The sequence below is a fragment of the Pantherophis guttatus genome, chromosome 8 (assembly GCF_059756535.1).
Source record: "Pantherophis guttatus breed Tessera chromosome 8, ASM5975653v1, whole genome shotgun sequence".
NCBI classification, from domain to species: domain Eukaryota; kingdom Metazoa; phylum Chordata; class Lepidosauria; order Squamata; family Colubridae; genus Pantherophis; species Pantherophis guttatus.
This window is the reverse complement of record NC_142070.1, coordinates 2,041,948-2,059,865: the sequence shown is the minus strand read 5'-3', so window position 1 is coordinate 2,059,865 and position 17,918 is coordinate 2,041,948. Positions and strand designations below refer to the sequence as shown.

Below are 17,918 nucleotides of genomic sequence, written 5' to 3'. Positions count from 1 at the left end.
TACCAGTTCTGTGGGCATGGCTTGGAGGGTGTGGCTTGGTGGGCGTGGCTTGGTGGGCATGGCAGGGGAAGGATACTGCAAAATCCCCATTCCCTCCCCATTCCTGGGGGAAGGATACTGCAAAATCTCCATTCCCACCCCATTCTGGGGCCAGCCAGAGATGGTATTTGCCGGTTCTCTGAACTACTCAAAATTTCCGCTACCAGTTCTCCAGAACCTGTCAGTACCTGCTGGATTTCACCGCTGGATGTTACCTAGTTGGGTCATGAAACATCTGCAAGAAAACCAGCAAGCTCAGGGAGCACTATGGACCCCATACATTGCATCATCTGCCTTCTCCTCCAGATGTGAAGCCATTCCAAGTTATAGACAAACTTAAACGATACACTTACGTAGGAGAGGCTGGGACTTCAGTGTTATGCCAAACAAATTTACTGTCCTGGACATGATACTCGTATCCAATCCAGAAGTGACCAGATCTGGAGGCAACTGATGTTCCTAGAAACCACTGGAAAAAATGAAACCACAAATTCTCACCTGGAACACTTTTAAAATCAGAGCCTGCGCAGATGCATCTATGGAAGGATATGTAGACGCAGAAATACAATCCATAGGGTATACTTAGAAAAGGGTGAAATATGTCAAGTCCCTGAAGCAATGCAGCAGTTAGGAGGAACCAAGGAGGAGCTTGAGTGTAACCTGTTCCCCCCCCCCAATAATTTTATCAAGAATTATATCAAACAAGACAGAAATACATAATAAAATACACATACGTATAGAACATTTTTAAAAAGTGCTCTTTTCTCAGTCTATATGCCAACCATCTTCCCGGTTTATTTGCATTTTCAGAAAAGTTTTGTTTAGCACTTTTAATCTTTTGTGCAAAGTCTTCTTTTTCTATTAAGCTTAGTTTGTGTTTTTTCAAGTCCATTTGATTTTTTTATGTTCTTTTTTAATGGGTCTTTTTGTCGGTCCATCTCTAGCTTCTTATATTCTAATTGCTTTTGAGTTTGTCTTTTCTTTTTATTCCTCTTTCCCACATATGTTACTGCCAGCCCTCTAATATATGCTTTTGCTGTATGCCATACATTTTGTAATGATGTTTCTTCTTTTCTATTCTCTTTGAAGAAGAAAGCCAACTCTCTTTCCATAATTTGTATAAATACTTTTTCTTTTAAAATTGTTTGGTTCATTGTCCATCTTAACTTTTTTTTTGTCCTCTCCATATAATTTTCATCGGATTATGATCCGCCCATGTGCTTGCTTCTATACTTATTTCTTGAATATTGGGTAATAGCTCAGTTGATATCCACATCATGTCTATTCTAGACTAAGACATATGTCTATTAGAATAAAATATGTATTGATTTTTGTCCGGATGTATCTCTTGCCATTAGGTATCTTGCATACTTAATTCTTCCACCATTTTAAAAAAGATTTCTGGAAGTGTCTTCCTAGCTTTTTTGTTTCTTTTTTTATAGTCCAATTCTGCATCCACAATTTCATTGAAGTCACTTACAATACATATATTCTCATATTCCAATTCTATTATTTTTGTATCCAATTTACTATAGTAATCTCCTTGGTTCTCATTTGGTGCATATATCACCACTAACAATATTTGTTTGTTATTCAATGTTATCTCCACCATCAAAATTCTTCCTTCCTCATCCGAAAATATTTGTTTAGCCTTAATTGTCTCTTTTATATATAGTGCTACACCTCTCTTACTTTGTTCTGTAAGCAAGGTGTATAATTTCTCCATTTTTGGGTATTTCCATGCTGTTTTCTAATGTGGACTTCTTTTAAGCAAATTATGTCCTGTTTTAGTCTCTCTAATTTGTTAAAAACTCTTTTCCTTTTTATTGCCGAATTCAATCCATTTATGTTAATTGACATTAACTTTATTTCTTTTTCCATAATTTTACTTATATATATTGGATTTGCTGCTCTAGTCATTTTTGTCTCCCTTGGTTCTTTCACCCTTGCTCCTCTTATCGCTATTTCCTCCTTGTCTCTTGCATCTTTTTCTGTTGTTTGTCCCTCTCTTCCACAAATTCTTCCCGGCGTTTAATCTCTCTCTCCTCTCTTAAGCTCTCTTCTTCTTGTGGTCCCAGATATTTGTCATAAAATTGTTCTGCTTTCTCTACTGAGTCTAGCCTATGTCTTTACTCCTGCCAAGTCACCAGCACTCCCTCTGGTACAACCATTTAAAACTCACTCCTTTTTTTGATCAAACACTATATAAAAAGTTGATATTCTCTTCTTAAAACTCTAACTCTTCTTGGGATTTGTTTTAACACTACTATTTCTCTACCTTTATACTTAATCGGGTTGTCTCTTGTGTTCTATAGAATCTCATTTTTTTTATTGCTTTCTTGGTGAATCTATCACGTACCTCTCTAGGTAACTTATTTCTCATTGCATACCTAGTATGCACTCTAAATATCTCATCAATCTCATTCAAGATTTTTTCCTTATTTTCCTCCATCACTTCTGCCAGCAAATCAGCCATTATCTCTGCTAAATTTTCTCCTTTCTCTTCTTCCGTGTTCTGGAATCTCAAGTAATAATCCACCCTGTCCATTTGTAAAGAAATAATTGCTTTATTTCTGCCGCTGTTAATCTATAATCCAGCTCTCCCACTCTTTTTTCTGTTGCTTCAGCTTTTTCTTCTACTTTTTGTACACTTTGTTCATGATCTTGAACATTTTCTAATTTGCCTTTTACTTTCTACATTCTCTTGTTTATCTTGCCTATTCTTTCCTTCAAGTCCTCGTGAAGCTCTTGTATCATAGTTTTCAATTTTAATTGAAAACTACAATTGCCTCCAATGTTCTCTGACCTCCAGGGGTAGAGGTTGCAGGCAAGCTTGTTGAAGCCGGCGCTGATTGTGTTTTCTTCATTTTGTAGTGCCTTATATCTTGTAATCCACCAAGTGTAAAAATATAGTTCAAATTCAATTTATAATCCAATATAGGTCCTCCAGCAAGAATACAGGGAGGAGAAGAGAAAAAAAAAAGAAAGAAAAGAGAGAGAAAAGGGAAAAAAGAATAATCCAATTCTAATTCAAGTCCAAAACCCAATCTCTGATGTCCTTCTCAGAATTTTTCCTACTTCTTTACTTCAGGTTCTTCTAACTGTAATCCAAATGACCTCTGGAAGAGGGGTTTGTAGAATAAAATTTTGTAATCCAAATCGGCCCACCAAGCCCAAAAAATATCGCTATCTAGTGTATATATTCCAGTAAGCAAGTTCACAATTCAACCCAAAACAAAAATGAAAAACAAAAAGAAGCTCAAGAAAAAAACAACCAATGTCAACCACAGGAACAACGACAAAAAGAAAGAAAGAAAGAAAGAAAGAAAGAAAGAGAGAGAGAGAGAGAGAGAGAGAGAGAGAGAGAGAAAAGGAAGAAAGAAGCCTTATTCCAAAATGCCAGTGTAGATTTCCTTAGTCTATCTCTGTCGTTTTGTCTTTTGTCTTTTAGATTCCAAGAGCTACACTGTTCTTAAAGAGAAAAAAACAAAGTCTCCAGTGTGTCACTCTATATCTTGAATTGTTTGGTCAAAACAACTGCTTATCAATTTAGTTCACAAGCGTTCGTAACTCCCAAGGTTACATTTCATCTTTGTTAATATGTCCTCCAGTTTTAACCTTTGCCTGTAGGTGGCACTGTTGCTTTATTTCTCTCTCCTTCTTCCTCTCTTTACAGTACCATCACAGCAAGTTAAAAGTTCATACAATCATGTATTCTTTAGTCAATAATCCCCAATTTAAATATTGAAGTATCCAGTCTGGATTCAGACTTTACTCTTCAGCCCAATCTTTATAAGCCAATTTTTCTCTTATTCCTTTATTTTCTTGGCTCCACCCGCCTTCCTTGCCACCATTCTTCTGGGGATGGAATAGGTAAAAAACCCAATTCTATCTCCTCCTTTGAGGTCACACTCTCCTCTGCTGCACCAAGGAGGTTCTTCTTTAATCCAGTTTTAAAAGGTAGTAAACATTTTTCAAAATATGTCACCCAAGTCACACCTTCCTTTCGCTTCTGCGCTCTGCAGTGGCTGCCGCAGCTTCGTAGCAACTTGCAATGGTTGCCTTCCCAGCCGTCTGTTTAGGGAGCTTCTCTGGCTCTGTCAGGGAGTTTGTGAGTTCCCTGAGATCCACAGAGTGTGCTCCCCTTGCTCGTTGTCCCTACAAGACAACTCAGGTCCAAAAGGACCACTTAACAGCTAGGATATCGACGGTCCCTTGGGAGCCCCAAAAGATCCGGCATTTTGCTGCGACGCTAGCCATGCCCCTCGGTGTAATTCCAACTCTCGGCCCATCTCGGCTCTATGCCATCCTATTTAGACACGTTTTTGAGGCCAGGTGCATACATTGAAGTCAGTTGCGTGCGGGTGGCGAACCAGTAGTAACTTAATGTGAAACCCACTGCTGAGGCTGACAATGGGGATAGACCAAAAGCTGAAGGATACAGCCATCAAACTCAGTTCCATCAGGAAAGAGAGGGAGGAAAATAGTGCACTTACTTGCTCATCCCTATCTTGAATGGACACAATTTCAGCTTTGAGGGTAGCACAGAGTTTTACCCATTCGTCCTGCTGAAGCATCTGGTCACCAAAATAATACATTTTACCTCTATAGATTATCCAGTCGGTGGCTAGTTTGCCTTGGAGGTCCTCTTTGAACCCGGTCATGATTTTGATGTGGGGAGGGAAAAGGGGGAAGAAAAAAAAAAAACCACCAAAATTTAAAAGAAGCACAGCTAGGTTAATATTGAACCTAGCTTCAATATCATTTATTGAAACATGTTATTTTTAAGAAGAAATGGATGTAGGATGTAACAAAGCTTTTTTTCAGGGATTGAAGTAATTTGCAATTCTGGATCATATATTTCATACATTTTCTCATAAACATTTTGGAGTGGAAGGTTCATGGCTTCCTAGATTTTCATTAGAAGAGCCTAGTACAGTAGTCCTCAACTTACAACGGTTTGCTTAGTGACCGTTCAAAATTACAACGACACTGAAAAAAGTGACTTAGAGCTGTTTTTCAGACTTACGACCATGGCAACATCCCCTATGGTCAAAAGTCAAAGGCTTGGCAACTAACTCATATTTATGACCGTGCTGAGCTCGGAATCTGAACCTGCGCAACGGGGATGCTTTCCGAGGACCTTTTGGGATGGGGGGGTTTGAATAAACACCCGTAGGACAGGGGAGGGGAGGGGGCAGCACACAAAGTTACCAATTGCATCTTCAAGTTCTTGAAGCTTTATCGACAGCGCCATCAAAGGTAGGGCCAACTTCTCAACTTCCAGGATCAACTCAGTATCTGCAATGTGAAGTAGCAAGAGCGCCACTTCAGATCTTAACTGATCAGAATTTGTATTAGTTTATCCGAGCATAAAATACAAAGAATCAAAGAAAAGTGAACAGTTTGAAGTTACGGCACTGAAAAAAAGTTTCATTTTTTCACGCTTATTACCGTTGCAGCATCCCTATCATCAAGTGATTTACATTTGGATGCTTGACGGCTGGTTCATATTTATGACGGTTGCAATGTCCCCGGGTCATTTGAGGACCCAGTGTCAGCACTTCAACCTGCATTTACTCTAATGCTGACATAAGGAGGAGAAGAGGGGGCAGCTGGCAAGAGGACGCTTGACTTCTCACCTACTTATTTTCCCTGAAGATAATATCCCCTAGGAGATGAGATGGGAGGGGGGACATTCCTGGGAGCTGAAGTAATAGATATGGGGAGAGTGATTTGGAAGAGGGCCAATGAGATGCAGAGAATTGGGGAATGGAAAGGGAAGGTTTGGGGTCAGGAAGTCAGAGTTGGCTACACCACAATCGGGGACAGGTTGTCGTGCTTAATAAAATGAAAGATTTCTTCAAAGACTATGTGTTTGGAAATGCAATTTATTTTATCTGAGACGACATCGAAACCTGACACCCAGATTGTTGGGGGCAAGATGCGGACTCTCTAAACCGCTTAGAGAGGGTTGTAATATTCCTATTCCTATTCCTATTCCTATTCCTGTTCCTGTTCCTGTTCCTGTTCCTGTTCCTGTTCCTGTTCCTGTTCCTATTCATTCGCTGTGGTGGAGCAGTGGTTAGAATGCAGTACTGCAGGCAGTTCGATCCTGACCTGCTCAAGCTTGACTCAGCCTTCTGGGCCACCTGAGTGGTGCAAATGGGTGTGGAGCCTTCTTGGAACTGCTGAAAGGAACTGTGTTGTAGGCTGGAGAGAGACGATGTCGTATCCCTCCCCCATTTCCATACCCGTTTGCTCTACTCAGCTGACCCTGAGGAGACAGACGGACCTCCAAGTGGCCTCAGGGTCTCTCTAAAAAGGATGCAAATGACCAGCTCTGTCTGCAAGGAGTATCAATCCATTCCGTTCCCCACCACCCAGTCAGAGCTGAAGAAGCTTCTTGGGAGCAGAGGCAACCACGTGACTGTGGGATGCTGCAACCGGTTGCAAGTGCAAGCTGGCTGGCTGCCAGTGTCCAAATTTTGTTCATGTGACCACAGGTGAGATTAGGCTGCAGCTGTGGCTCCGGAGCCACATGTGGCTTTTTGGGCCCTCTGCTGTGGCTCCCTGTTGGGCGATCCCACCACTGGCTGGCCCCGCCCCTCGCCTTCCCCTCCCCTCCCAGTCACTCCTCGCCTGGCCTGAGAAGGTAAGGGTGAAGGCGGGAGATGGAGAAGCGGCCACGGCAGAGACAGAGAGATACAGAGAGAGAAGGAGAGGGGGGGAGGGAGGGAGGGAGGGAGAGATGTCAAAAGGGTTTTATGATTCCCGGTGCTTTTTTAACAACTGGTTCCCTGCCCTAATGACCGGCTGGGTAGGCGTGGCTAGAGGTGGGTCATGTGACTGGTAGAAATGAGTGACATCGAGTTGGCCATGCCCACCCAGGTTTTGTGGCTCCCGGTGTTTTCTTTTCTGTGGGGAACGGGTCCGAATGGCTCTTTGAGTGCTTAAGGTTGCAGACCCCTGCCCTAGCCATTCTTCCATTCTGCCATAATCCACGTGGAAATTTTACCCATTCAGAATGCAACTCTTTACTGACCGTTAAGCAAGTCATAATTTTCATCCATGGATACCATATATCTCCTAATACTCGCAACTGCTTTCCGAAGCGTGCCATGTTTTTGCTTTTCCATCAAACCTGCAATGGAGATTTATTATCATGTGGGCTTTGACTGACAGAATCTTGCTAAGTTCCCAAAGAAAATATACGGTACTTTGGACACCTCTTTTAAAGGTTTCTTCCCTAATACAGGTAAGTGCTTGACTTACAACTCTTTGTTTAGTGACCGTTCACAGTTACAATGGTACTGAAAAATGGGACTTACGGCCGTTTTTGACAGTTATGACATATGCAGCATCCCCCGGGCTCATGTCATCCAACTTCAGACATTCGGCAACTGGGTCAGATTTATGACGGTCGCAGTGTCCCGGGGTCACGTCATCCCCTTTTGTGACCTTCTGACGAGCAAAATCGATGGGGAAGCCAGATCCACTTAACAACCGTGTTACTCACTTATCAACTACAGTGATCCACTTAACAACGGTGGCAAGAGAGGTGGTAAAACTCATTTAACAAATGTCTCACTTCTAACCACAGAAAGTTTGGGCTCAATTGTGGCCGTAAGTCGTGGCCGTTTTTTTTATTGACACAACCATGTCCTTATGAAGGCCTACTAGGCTTCAGGATGCAACCAACGAGGCGTCACAACCAGTAGTGAAATGTAAAATTTGTTACTACCGGTTCTGTGGGCGTGGCTTAGTGTGGGGGGTGGTAATATGACTGAGTGGGCGTGGCCAATTTTTTTTAACTTTTAAAAGCATTTTTTCTACAACCTCTTCGGCTGAAGACGTTGTAAAAAAAATGCTTTTAAAGCCTCTAACGATCCCAGCTGACTTGCCTGATCAGTAGAGGCTTTCTTTTTTTTTTTTACTTTTAAAAGCATTTTTTCGGCCAAAGAGGTTGTAGAAAAAATGCGTTTAAAAATAATTAAAAAAAAGCCTCTGATGATTGCGTGGCTCAGCTGGGCAATGGGGGGGGGCAGAGATTTTTGCTACCGGTTCTCCGAACCACCTGCCTCCATCGCTACTGGATCGGGCGATCCGGTCCGAACCGGTAGCATTTCACCCCTGGTCACAACTCACTCAAAGCGTGTGAGAGAATTTGATGGTTTCCTGGCCCCAATCCTACCCTTAACAGAGATGTGGGACTTTTAATTCCATTTGCTGCCGCCAACCTATGCGGTTCAGGGTTACGGCATTGAAAAGGTGAAATAAGGTAGATGACAACGAAAGGGAGAGCCTATTTGAAACACCGTTGAACAATGTTGGAGCTAAAAACATGCTGCTAAACACAAGAAATCCAACCATGTTGTGGGAGTTTCATCACTGGGGGTTTTTAAGAAGAAACTGGACAGCCACTTGTCTGAAATGATAGCGAGTCTCCTGCTTTTGATCAGGGGGATGGACTAGAAGGCCTCCAAGGTCCCTTCCAACTCTATTCTGATGGATTAAATGCTCCTGGAAGTAAGGTGCAGAGGAAGAGAAAATAATTAGGACATAGAGATGATCGTATCTTGTCGCTTTGCATAAGCTGGATCTGAAGGAGTGAAAGAAGTTCTGATCATTCTCCCACAATGCCCCCCCCTACCCCACCCCACCCCACCCCAAAGCAAGCTGAATAGGCTTGTAATTCTCAGCCCTCTAGAGGGAAATATTTGTAGCTCAGGGTTGAAATGGTGCTCTCTGAGCTTGGTGGTTTTCTTGCAGACGTTTCATGACCAAACTAGATAGCCTCATCAGTGCTAGGGGGGGAAAAAAGGTGGTGGTGGGGGAGGGGTTTGAAGAGTGCAGGAGAGGAAGAGGAAAAGGAGGGGGAGGGGGGAGGAGGAGGAAAAGGAGGGGGATGGGGAGGAGGAATGTGGGGTCCTTGGTGCTCTCTGAGCCTCGTGGTTTTCTTGCAGACGTTTCATTACCAAACTGTTGTGGCTCCGTTACCTGAGCCTGTGTCATCGGCAGGAGAGGACTCCGAGAGTGAAGGAGAGGAGTTGGCAAGGCCTCCCTCTCCAGGACCCTCCTCTCTGGCAATGCCTTCGGTGTCCGCCGAAGGGCAAGAGATAGGGCCGGGGCCAAGCACGTCCACACAGCCACAGGTGGACAGTAATGAGGGAGATGAGTCTTGGCTGGATCCACGCCAGCGTCGCAGAGATAAGCGCGCACAACAGAAGAAAAGGCATGCCAGAGATTAAGCTGAGTCACTGGACCACACCCCACAGGGTATAAAAGGGGTTAGGTGGCCATTCAGACTCTGTGACGGACAAAACTAACTACTATCAGGTCACATTGCATCTTTGGAAACAACATTATCGGCCTTGGATTTATTTTACGAACTGGACTATTCTTGACTGTGTGTATTTTGTTTAATGAGTAAAGTTCTTGGCAAGCAGCTACTGGGTTGCTGCCAAGCTTCTTATCAGAAGAATTGGTTGTCTGCCAGTTTATTTAAACCCCGGCTGTCTGTTTGTGTGCGTGTGTGAGACGGGGACAGAACACAAACTAGGTAACATCATCAGTGCTAGAAGAGAGTGAGGCTTGCTCTCCTTTGGTCAATAGGATTAAAGGAACTTGGTAGGAAGAATTCCCAACTCAAAGAAGCACCAGTAAAGAACAGATAGGTCAGTCCACAAATATATAAACAGAGAGCTTGCCTCCTGGGGCTGTGGGTGCTCCTCCCTGGAGGTTTTCAAAAATACACTAGAGCAGTGTTTCTCAACCTTGGTAGCTTGAAGATGGGTGGACTTCAACTTCCAGAATCCCCCAGCCAGTGCTGGCTGGGGGATTCTGGGAGTTGAAGTCCACCCATCTTCAAGCTACCAAGGTTGAGAAACATTGCACTAGAGGATCATTTGACTGGGATGGTATAAGGCTCCTGCCTTGAGCAGTGGGTTGGACTAGAAGACCTCCGAAGTCCCTTCCAGTTTGCTTTTGACCTTACCGATCCAGTCTCAACTGCACTCATTCCATGTCATTAAATCAACGAGGATGTTGCCTTTACATCCAGTCTTGGCCTTTGCCACCTAATCGCAGCTAGTCCTCAATTTATGACCATAATAGAGCCCAAAGTTTAGATTGCTAAGTGAGACATTTTGTTAAGTGAGTTTTGCCCCATTTTGTGATCTTTTTTTGCCACGGTTGTTAAGTGAGCCCTTGCAACGGTTAAGCTAGTAACACGGCGGTTAAGGGAGCCTGGTTTCCCCATTGACTTTGCTTTTCAGAAGGTCGCAAAAGGGGGATCGCACGTTCCCACCGTCGTAAACATGAGTTCAGTGGCCAAGCATCTGGATTTTGATCACGTTGACCAAGGAGACGCTGCAACGGTCGTTGAGTGTGGAAAAAAAAGGTCCTAAGTCACCTCCGCGCGTGCACCCGGCCTTCTATGCATGTGCTTTGCTTGCGTGCGCGCCTTTTGCACATGCGCCTGGCCTCAAAAACGTGCCTAAATAGGACAGCCGGGGCGGGTGGACAGACTCACCTGTGATTTCCACTACTGCTTTGCTCGAACCGGTCCGAACCGGCTGATCAGCGTTGAAATGCTCCTGGTTTGGACCGGATTGCCTGATCTGGGAGTGATGGTGGCAGGTGGTTCGGTGAACCGGTAGCAAAAATCCCTGCCCCCCCCCCACATGCCCAGCTGAGCTGCGCGATCATCAGAGGCGCTTTTTTTTTTTTTTTTTTTACTTTTAAGAGCATTTTTTTCTATATTTTTTCTTTGGCCAAAAAAATGCTTTTAAAAGTAAAAAAAAAAAAAAAAAAGCCTCTGATGATTGTGCAGCTCTGCTGGGATCATCAGAGGCTTTTAAAAGCATTTTTTTCTGTAACCTCTTCGGCCGAAGAGGTTGTAGGGAAAAAAAATGTCTTTAAAAGCCTCTGGCGATCCCAGCTGGGTTGCCTGATCGTCAGAGGCTTTTAAAAACATTTTTTCCTGCCACCTCTTAAGGTTGTAGAAAAAATGCTTTTAAAAGTAAAAAAAAAAAAAAAAAGTTGGCCACACCCACTCAGTCACATTACCTCCACCCCTACCACCAAGCCACGCCCACAGAACCGGGAGTAACAAATTTTACATTTCACCACTGGGTTGAATGCCACCTCTGGAGATTTGGGGGGTGGGGATGGGGAGGAATTTCTTCTAAACTGATAAATCCATAGGAAACAAATGAAAAAAACTTACACAGAGCGCCAATCCAAGAGGTGCACAGAAACAGACAGAAGAGCATTACCAAACCAACGACTACGGATCGCTGGCTTCTGGTGGTTGGAGCTTTCACGACTGTGGTTAGGGAAAGCAAACATTGATTTTTTTAAAAAAAAGAAAGAAAGCCATTTGGGAGCATCAGGAAGGATCTTACTGTCCATTGCTGTGATGCATTTTCACTTGCTGCGGGACCCTCAATCTGAAACTGATCCAGGCAAGACTCTCGGCAGGCAAACCAAACAGAAGAAGCCTTCATGAAATGCTCGCCTCTGGAGGAGATGTTCAACCTGTCCTTCGCTCTAGGGCAGCGGTGAAATCCACTTACCTTCGCTACTGGTTCGGGAACGGGAGCGCGCAGGAGCATGCACAGATGGTAAAAAAAAAAAGGGACGTAATGATGTCCCGGCGGGTGGGGAGAGCCTCCTGCCACCGGTGCTACCGGTTGGGCGAACCGGGGAGATTTCACCGCTGCTCTAGGGTGGCCTTAGGTTACACACAGGGCATCCTGTTGAAGACCCTGTTGTTCCGCCAGGCCGGACTATCAACAAAATAGTTTTAAATTGGGGTATTTAAATTTTTTGAGGTTTTAAATCTGAGCCAATTTATTTAATTATTTTAAATTTTAAATTGTTGTTTGTTTGTGTTTTTAAATAGGCTGTACACCGCCCTGAGTCCTTCGGGAGAAGGGCGGTATAGAAATAAAATTATTATTATTATTATTATTATTATTATTATTATTATTATTATTATTATTATTATTATTATTATTATTATTATTATTATTATTATTATTATCATCCATCGCAGGCTTCATTGAGTAAGTAGGGAGCAATGTTTGGAGCGCCAATGCAGCAAATTCCAAATTCCTTGGCAGTTTATGAAGGACTCAGATTGGAATTAGGAAAGCTCCTTAAAAGAATTGCTAACCCGGAAAGTTGCAGCTGGGATGAGTGTTAACAAATGGTGGGACGCTTGCAACAAGAAAATCACAAGCCAGAAGGACAGGATGGAACAGGGGTGTCAAACTCGATTTCATTGAGGGCCACATCGAGGTTGTGTTTGACCTCGGGGGGCATGGCCAGCTCAACGTCACTTGTGTCAGGGGTCAGCCGAGCACTCTGCCGGAGAAAATGGGCTCCCGAGCTCCGTTTTCGGATGCGACCGCCTCCTGCAACCTTCTGCCAGTGAAAACAGAGCTCGGGAGGAGCATGTGCAGCACTCCTGAGCTCTGTTTTCGGCTGTGACAGCCTCCTGCAACCATCTGTCAGCAAAAACAGAGCTTGGGAGGACCACAGGTGGCCTTCCTGAGCTCAGCTTTTGTTGACAGAGGCACTGCGGGCCACTCCTTCACTGTTTCCAGGGCGGCCCCGTGGGCCAGATCTAAACACGCCACAGGCCGGATCCCGTCTGTGGGCCTTGAGTTTGACAATCCTGTGCTAGAAGGATGCTAGCTAAGGCGCATAGATACATACATTTTGGTAACCTCCAGCTTATTACAATAGGAAAAGACACACCTCTTTTGATAAGAAAGCTTATTAACACAAACATGCAATGTGTGAAGGAGGAGGGGTAAAGTAGAAGAATCCAGTCGAAAGAAACGTGTGTCAGGGAACCAATGTGCGATTGTTAGGGTGTTAACTTCTTTATTCATAACTGTGTAAAATTTGTGCTTGTACATTGTTCGAGGTCTTGGCTCCTTTAGCTGCTGAGAGCCTTTTGCTGGAGCACTGCAATAAAAGAAGCTGGAAAATCCATTTCTTGTGTCTGGTGGTTTGCATTTGACTTTGAGGTAGGGGTGAAATGCTACTGGTTCGCACCAGTTTGGGCGAACCGGTAGAAGAAAAAGCTACCAGTTCGTCCGAACCGGTATTTGCGACAATCAGTTGTGCCACATGATTTATATTCGCTAGAAAGCAAGAAATCCTGCTTTCTTGCAAATCTACATCGCGCGGGACAGCTGTTCCCCCACCATGCTGTTCTACTTACCTTCTTAAGCCTCCTTTTTCCATGCAAAGAGCGTGTTTGGCATGTACTGTGCATGCACACAACATGGATTTGGTGTGCACCACGCATGCGTGGGCAGCGAACCAGTGGCAAGCCGCGGAGGATTTCACCACTGCTTTGGGGCCAGGCTAGGACCCATTTCGGATACAACATTTAAGCACTATTTATTTATTTATTTACTTAAGCACTATGTATGTATGTATGTATGTATGTATGTATGTATGTATGTATTTATTTATTGAATTTATATGGTGACTCAAGGCGGCTTTCAGAATATAAAACCTAATTTAAACCAATAAAGCTAATAAAAAAGAATTAAATATAAATTAATACAATATAATAAAATCATTTAACCTATTTGGATACTTTTGACCTGGAAGACTGAGCCCTCATTTACATGTTGCTTTTCATTTTGGGGAGAAACCCCCTCCTGCAATCGGAATGGCAAGAGTTAGTACATCCCAACGAGTCTTTGCCTACGCAAAATTTTGCATTTTGACTGAAGAAGTTACTTGGAGGAGTAACGAAACGTCTCATTTTGAATAAACTCGGTCCTCACCCTTATGACCATCACAGACACGGGATCAAAATTTGCGTTGCTTGGCAACTGGCATGCATTTCTGACACTTGCAGGGGTCATGTGATTGCGATTTGGAAACCATCCGGCTTCCGACAAGGGGGAAGCCAGATTTGCTTAACGAACACGCGATTCATTTAACGACTACCAAAAAAAAAAATGTTCAGAAAAGGGGGTGTGACTTACTAAACAATTGCCTGGCTTCACTGTGGAAATTATGGTAGCAATTGTGGTCGTAAATCAAGGACTACCTGTACAGGGGAACTGACCTTCTCATAGGGATTCTTTGGAAGAGTAAAAGGTAAGGCCAAGAAAAAATACCTTCTGATGGTACTCTGGGCATGTTCTCTCTTCAGTGCATGTCACAAACCATCTTGATTTCTGTGGCTAGAGAAGGAAACACAATATTAAAAGAAAGCGACGTTGTAGCGGGCACCGAAATGGAAATAGTTTCAGAATCGATTTAAATCTCTTGTCACGGATCTTGGGACCTTGAATGACTTGCAACCAGAAGTTGCAGGTACTCCAATGCTGGACATTTTAGAGACCAGTCAACCATTTGTCTGGAACGGTATAGAGCAGGGGTGTCGAACTCCATTTCATCGAGGCAGTGGTGGAATGTAAAATTGGTTACTACTGGTTCTGTGGGCGTGGCTTCGTGGTGGTGGGGTAATGTGACTGGGTGGGCGTGGCCAACTTTTTTTTTTTTTTACTTTTAAAAGCATTTTTCCTACAACCTTAAGAGGTTGCAGAAAAAATGCTTTTAAAAGCCTCTGACGATCAGGCAACTCGGCTGGGAGCGTCAGAGGCTTTTAAAAGCATTTTTTTCTACAACCTCTTCGGCTGAAGCTTTTTCATCAGAGGCTTTTTTTTTACTTTTAAAAGGATTTTTTTTGGCCGAAGAGGTTGTAGAAAAAATGTTTTTAAAAGTAAAAAAAAAAGCCTCTGATGATCGTGCGGCTTAGCTGGGCATGGGGGTGGGGCAGGGATTTTTGCTACCGGTTGTTCGACTCGCCCGCCGCCATCGCTACTGGTGGCGGTACTTACTGCCTGCCTGTAAGTTTTTTCCCCCTTTGGGAGCTTTAAAAAAAGTAGTTCCAACTCTTTTATTTATTTATTTATAAATTTTGTTTATTTAAAGATACAAACAAAACAAAACAAATAATAACAAGACATCCAAAACATGTAAACAAAAAAAGAAGTCAGGTATAATCTTATCAAAGTTATCTCAACTGTAGTCTGTTATATGATTCTCATTTGTATATTTGACTCCTCCCTAATTGGGTCTTTTACGTCGTGTCTAACCTTTTTTAAGTCACTGTTGGCCTACATTAAATAATTTGTATTTCTATATCTATCTTGGGTTCCACTGGCTACCTCCTAGTCCTGTTTTTTCCTTTTCCTATCTTCCAACCAAGTGTACCACTTATCCCATACTAAATAGTAATCATGTTCCTCTTTATCTTGAAGTTCCTTTGTGAGTCTGTCCATTTCTGCACATTCCATGATTTTACTAATTACTCTCTCTTCACTTGGTATGTCATTACTCTTCCAATTTTGTGCAAAAGTTATACGTGCTGCTGTTGTTATGTGGATTATTAGATATTTTATTTCCTTTTCATATTGTCCAGATGTAATGCCTAATAGGAAGGTTTCTGGCTTCATTTCTATTCTATGTTGTGTGATTTGTTCTATTTGTGTTTTGATCATTCGCCAATATTGTTTTGCCTTTGGGCAGGTCCACCATGTATGGTAGTAGGTTCCTTTGTGTAGCTTACATTTCCAGCATGTTGGAGATGTGTTGGGGAACATTCTTGCCAACTCTTTTATTTTATTATTATCCTTTCCAACTCCGCTATTCTGTTATTCCATATATTTATACAGAAAGTCTTTGACTGATTGTGAGGACCAGCTGTGGTTCTGCTTCCTGGAGGTAATCAGGTCACCTCTGATCTGGGATCTATGACAACTTGATACAAGACAACTCACCACAGCCAACTAGCCGCAGGACGAGAGTGACGCTAATATCGAAGAAACCGTGGAACAGAATCACTAAGGAAAAGATGCCAAAGGAGGGACCAAATGAAATGACAAAACGACAAAAATTAGAATAATTTTTAAAAAACCTTTGGAATAATTAAATTGAATGGTTCCGTGGCAGGCTGGCAGTGGTGAGTCGTCCCATTCCATCTGATCGGTCCTTGCCTCTGTTGGGTTTGGGGTTTGGCTTGCCGGACTACTTCGGAGGCAGATGATGGGTGTGGCCGGGCCAAAAAGTCTCACTCCAAAATGCAACAACCTGAGAGAGAGGAGCAGTTTAGAAATAGAAGGGATAAACAAACGAACAAACAAACAAATTAATAAACTAACAAATAAATAAATAAATAGGAAAATAAAAGAAACGGGGAGAAAAAACCTCTCATGCTTAATTTTTGATTTAAAATAGTGTGACCTCTCCTCCTCCTCCCTCTCCTTTTTCCTCTTCCTGTTTTTCATTTTTTCCCCTTTCTGTCTCCCCCTCGTTACCTACCTACCGCGTGATCTTCTTGCAAAGGTGTTAACACTGTTGGCTGTCTTTATGATGCAGGTTATTCAGCTTCTGCTGCTCTCCAATTGGCTGGCTGCTGTGCCCAATCAGCATTCAGCATTTAGCTTTTAGTTTCCTTCTCTGGCTTTTTATTTATTTATTTTATTATTTATTTATTATTTAAATTTGTAATACCGCCCTTCTCCCGAAGGACTCAGGGTGGTGAACAGCCAAAATTAAAATACATACAATATAAAATTTAAAATAATTTAAAACAGAATTAAATCGAATTGGCTTCTCAAAAATTAAAACCCATTACCCTTAAAATAACCCATTAAAATTTTAGAAACTTGAATATGAATAATGTTAATTAGTAATTCATAATAATAATTAACAATTAATTAATTAATTAGCAATAATTATTAATGTTAACAGGAAGCTTTTGGTGAGGAAATGAAGGAGTGAGTACATCAGTGTCAGTGGTGAAATCTAAAATTTGTTACTACCGGTTCTGTGGGTGTGGCTTGGTGGGGGGGGTGTAATGTGACTGGGTGGGCGTGGCCAATTTTTTTTTTTAACTTTTGAAAGCATTTTTTCTACAACCTCTGTTGTAAAAAAATGCTTTCAAAAGGCTCTGACGATCCCAGGTGAAGGCAACTCAGCTGGGATCATCGGAGGCATTTAAAAGAAAAAAAGGGTTTTTTTTTCTTTTAAAAGCCTTTGACGATCCCAGCTGAGCCACGCGATCATCAGAGGCTTTTTTTTTAACTTTTAAAAGCATTTTTTGCCCGAAGAGGTTGTAGAAAAAATGCTTTTAAAAGTAAAAAAAAAAGCCTCTGATGATTGTGCGGCTCAGCTTGGCAATGGTGGGGGGGGAGGGCAGGGATTTTTGCTACCGGTTCTCCGAACCACCTGCCTCCATCGCTATCGGATCAGGCGATCTGGTCCGAACCGGGAGCATTTCACCCCTGATCAGTGTTGATAACTTAACAGCTTAACAAATGTGGTAAGGAAAGTTGTAAAATCGGGCAAAACTGACTTAACTAATTTTTCACTTAGCAACATAAATTCTGGGCTCAACTGTGATCGTAAGTCGAGGACTAGTAGTCGGCCACAACTGAGCCCAAAATTTCTATCGCTAAACAAGTTAAGTGAATTTTGCCCCATTTTAAAGCCTTTCCTACCACAGTTGTTAAGCGGATTGGCGCGTTGTTAACGAAACGGTCGTTAAGTGAATCGACTTTGCTTATCAGAAGACCACAAAAGGGGTTCACTTAATAGCTCACTTAATAGTTCACTTAATAGGCAAGAAAGGTTGTAAACTGGGGCAAAACTCACCTAACAACTGACTTGCTTAGCAACAGATATTTGGGCCTCAGTTGTGGTCGTAGATCAGGGACTTCCTGTACATATTATAAGGTCTATGTATGTTATGCCATACGCTAATTAAATAAATATGAAATAGTAGTGCAGTCAGGGTGATTAAAATCCCAGTCCTTGTTTCATGCATGTAATGT

The 17,918-nt window shown here is 42.6% G+C and overlaps 1 long non-coding RNA gene across 1 annotated transcript; it reads right to left on the bottom strand.

The window, feature by feature from the left end:
* Window positions 1–1,551: 1,551 nt before the first annotated feature.
* On the bottom strand, window positions 1,552–16,457 carry LOC148112534 (uncharacterized). Its single transcript, XR_015729124.1, has 7 exons — window positions 16,405–16,457; window positions 16,001–16,173; window positions 14,196–14,261; window positions 11,270–11,368; window positions 7,085–7,183; window positions 5,254–5,340; window positions 1,552–4,687 (listed from the first exon to the last, which is right to left on the bottom strand). It is a non-coding gene; the product is annotated as an uncharacterized LOC148112534 (long non-coding RNA).
* Between the last annotated feature and the right edge of the window lie 1,461 nt (window positions 16,458–17,918).